This window comes from Salmo trutta, unplaced genomic scaffold, assembly GCF_901001165.1.
Source record: "Salmo trutta unplaced genomic scaffold, fSalTru1.1, whole genome shotgun sequence".
In the NCBI taxonomy this organism is placed as follows: Eukaryota; Metazoa; Chordata; class Actinopteri; order Salmoniformes; family Salmonidae; genus Salmo; species Salmo trutta.
In genome coordinates, this window is record NW_021822962.1 from 2,581,619 (window position 1) to 2,586,618 (window position 5,000).

Consider the following 5,000-nt stretch of genomic DNA (forward strand, 5'->3'; position numbering starts at 1 on the left):
TTCAAATAGTGGATGAACACACATTTTGATGCACAGAAGTTGCAAGTGAGGTTAAGTGAACTATCCATGAAACAAAGAACAGATACCCCCACACTGATGAATGTTCCCCCAGTTCCATCAAGCAACGTTTCGACCCGAAGGTTTCGACCCGAAGGTCTCCCCACGTGAATGGGGTTTTTAAAAGGCAACTATTCAAACATTTCACCTGACTGTTTCCTTTTACAGTACCTGCAGTGTTGTTTTCACATCTTTGCCGTAGTTTTTAGAACCACGCCATTTCCTTGTGGGCCTTTTTTCCTTTTTGGGGGTGTCAAATGTAGAAGCCTGAATAGAAAAATAAAAAATAGAAAAATAGAAGAGAGAGAGAGAAGAGAGAGAGAGAAAATGTTTATTTTAAGGAATGACAGATAGAGAAAACGATGTGTTCTATATTAAGCAGAGAACTGAAAAGATACAAGATAATTCAAAACAACTTCAGGAAAGACAAGAGAAGACAAGGGAAGTCTTAAAATTCCTCCTGTCACTGAGTGCAGTGCTTTACGTCAGTAACTATCTATACGTCCTAAATGCCTCCCCATTCCCTATATAGTGAACTATTTTTGACCAGTGCACTATATAGGGAATAGGGTGCCATTTGGGATACAGCCAGTAAGTGCACTTCTACGTCAGTAACTATAAAAGTACAACTTGTTTCAGTAATACCTTCATCAACCTGGCATTCCTGAAGAATACTGCAAAGTAAATAAATGCCTTTCATTTGCAATGTGGAATCAGATGATTAAGGAGGACAAGCTTTAAACGCTGTATCTGGATGGAAGATAAACATGTCTGCTACATTTACATTTTAGTCATGAACTCTAGCAGACGCTCTTCTCCAGAGAGACTTACAGTCAGTGCAATCAACTAAGGTTAGTAGGAAAAAACAACCACACAGTTATTATAAGTAGCCTCTTCTTGGAAAGCTGCTATCAATTGAATATGTAGCATGATGAAAAACATGTACGCAAAAGACTACCGTCATCAGTCTACAGACTAGTTTACTACTGTCATCATCCTACATCATCAGTCTACAGACTAGATTACTACTGTCATCACCCTACATCATCAGTCTACAGACAAGATTACTACTGTCATCACCCTACATCATCAGTCTACAGACTACTTACCACTGTCATCACCCTACATCATCAGTCTACAGACTATTTACCACTGTCATCACCCTACATCATCAGTCTACAGACTAGATTATTACCGTCATCACCCTACATCATCAGTCTACAGACTAGATTATTACCATCATCACCCTACATCATAATACTACAGACTAGATTACTACTGTCATCACCCTACATCATCAGTCTACAGACCACATTACTACCATCATCACCTTACATCATCAGTCTACAGACTAGATTACTACTGTCATCACCCTACATCATCAGTCTACAGACTAGATTACTACTGTACTAGATTACTACCATCATCACCCTACACCATCAGTTTACAGACAACTTACTACTGTCATCACCCTTCATCATCAGTCTACAGACTAGATTACTACCGTCATCACCCTACACCATCAGTCTACAGACAACTTACTAATGTCATCACCCTACATCATCAGTCTACAGACTAGAATATTACCGTCATCACCCTACATCATCAGTCTACAGACTAGATTACTACTGTCATCAACCTACATCATCAGTCTACAGACTAGATTATTACCATCATCACCCTACATCATAATACTACAGACTAGATTACTACTGTCATCACCCTACATCATCAGTCTACAGACTAGATTACTACTGTCATCACCCTACATCATCACTCTACAGACTAAATTACTACTGTCATCAACCTACATCATCAGTCTACAGACTAGATTACTACCGTCATCACCCTACACCATCAGTCTACAGACTACTTACTACTGTCATCACCCTACATCATAATACTACAGACTAGATTACTACTGTCATCAGCCTACACCATCAGTCTACAGACTAGATTACTACTGTCATCACCCTACATCATCAGTCTACAGACTAGATTATTACCGTCATCACCCTACATCATAATACTACAGACTAGATTATTACCGTCATCACCCTACATAATAATACTACAGACTAGATTACTACTGTCATCACCCTACACCATCAGTCTACAGACTAGATTATTACCGTCATCACCCTACATCATAATACTACAGACTAGATTATTACCGTCATCAACCTACATAATAATACTACAGACTAGATTACTACTGTCATCAGCCTACACCATCAGTCTACAGACTAGATTACTACTGTCATCACCCTACACCATGAGTCTACAGACTAGATTACTACTGACATCAGCCTACACCATCAGACTACGGACTAGATTACTACTGTCATCACCCTACACCATCAGACTACAAACTAGATTACTACCGTCATCACACTATATTATCAGTCTACAGACTAGATTACTACTGTTATCAACCCTATATTATCAGTCTACAGACTAGATTACTACCGTCATCACACTATATTATCAGTCTACAGACTAGATTACTACCCTCATCAACCCTATATTATCAGTCTACAGACTAGATTACTACTGTTATTAACCCTATATTATCAGTCTACAGACTAGATTACTACTGTTATCAACGCTATATTATCAGTCTACAGACTAGATTACTACTGTCATCAACACCCTATATTATCAGTCTACAGACTAGATTACTACCATCATCGACCCTATATTATCAGTCTACAGACTAGAGTTACTACTGTTATCAACCCTATATTATCAGTCCTACAGACGTAATTAATCACCCGTCATCACAACTATATTATCAGTCTACAGACTAGATTAACTAACTGTCATCAACCCTATATGGATCATCTAACAGGACTAGATTACTGACCATCATCGAACCCCTGGATAGGTTATCAGTCTACAGGACTAGATTACTACTGGCATAAACCCCATATGATCAGTCGAACAGACTGAATTACTACATCATCAATCATCAACCCCTGATATTATCAGTCTACAGACTAGATTACCTACCCTCATCAAACCGCTATATTATCAGAGGTATCCAGACTAGATTCTACTGTCATCAACCCCTATATTATCAGTCTACAGACTAGATTACTACTTGTATCACAAACCCTATCATTATCAGTCTACAGACTAAATTAACTACCCGCATCAACCCTAGATATGCATCTAACAGACTAGATTACTACTGTCATCAACCCCATATTATCAGTCTACAGACTAGAATTACTACTGTCATCAACCCCATATTATCAGTCTACAGACTAGATTACTACTGTCATCAACCCCATATTATCAGTCTACAGACTAGATTACTACCATCAGCAACCCTATATTATCAGTCTACAGACTAGATTACTACCATCATCAACCCTATATTATCAGTCTACAGACTAGATTACTACCCTCATCAACCCTATATTATCAGTCTACAGACTAGATTACTACTGTTATCAACCCTATATTATCAGTCTACAGACTAGATTACTACTGTCATCAACCCTATATTATCAGTCTACAGACTAGATTACTACTGTTATCAACACTATATTATCAGTCTACAGACTAGATTACTACCCTCATCAACCCTATATTATCAGTCTACAGACTAGATTACTACTGTCATCAACCCTATATTATCAGTCTACAGACTAGATTACTACTGTTATCAACCCTATATTATCAGTCTACAGACTAGATTACTACCATCATCAACCCTATATTATCAGTCTACAGACTAGATTACTACTGTTATCATCCTATATTATCAGTCTACAGACTAGATTACTACCCTCATCAACCCTATATTATCAGTCTACAGACTAGATTACTACTGTTATCAACCCTATATTATCAGTCTACAGACTAGATTACTACTGTTATCATCCCTATATTATCAGTCCTAACAGACTAGATTACTACTGTCATCAACCCTATATTATCAGTCTACAGACTAGATTACTACCATCATCAACCCTATATTATCAGTCTACAGACTAGATTACTACTGTCATCAACCCTATATTATCAGTCTACAGACTAGATTACTACTGTCATCAACCCTATATTATCAGTCTACAGACTAGATTACTACTGTCATCAACCCCATATTATCAGTCTACAGACTAGATTACTACCGTCATCTACCCTATATTATCAGTCACAGACTAGATTACCTACTGTCATCAACCCTATATTATCAGTCTACAGACTAGATTACTACTGTCATCGACCCTATAATTATCAGTCTACAGACCTAGATTACTACTGTTATCAACCCTATATTATCAGTCCTACAGACTAAATTACTACCCCTCATCAACCCTATATTATCAGTCTACAGACTAAATTACTACCGTCATACGGTCTACAGACTAGATTAAAGTTGAAGTTGTTACTGAGTTGTATAACATGGTGTGATATACAGTGAATATACCAAACATTAGGAACACCTTATATTGAGGTGCACCCTGTTTGGCCCTCAGAACAGTCTCAATTCATCAGGACATGGACTCTGCAAGGTGTCTAAAGCGTTCCACAGGGATGTTGGCCCATGTTGACTCCAATGCTTCCCACAGTTGTGTCAAGTTGGCTGAATGTCTTTGTGTGGTGGAATATTCTTGATTCACACAGGAAACTGTTGAGCATGAAAAACCCAGCAGTGTTGCAGTTCTTGACACAATCTGGTGCACCTGACACCTACCACCATTCCCGTTCAAAGGCACTTAAGGCTTAAAAATCCTTCTTTAACATGTCTCCTCCCCTTCATTTACACTGATTGAAGTGGATTTAACAAGTGACATCAATAAGGGATCATAGCTTTCACCAATGTTTTGTATACTCAGTGTATACCCACCATGTTAGACAACTGAGTAGCAATGAATATACAACATCGCCTTGTCCAACAAATCTGGTTCCTGCTGGTCATGCTGATGGCA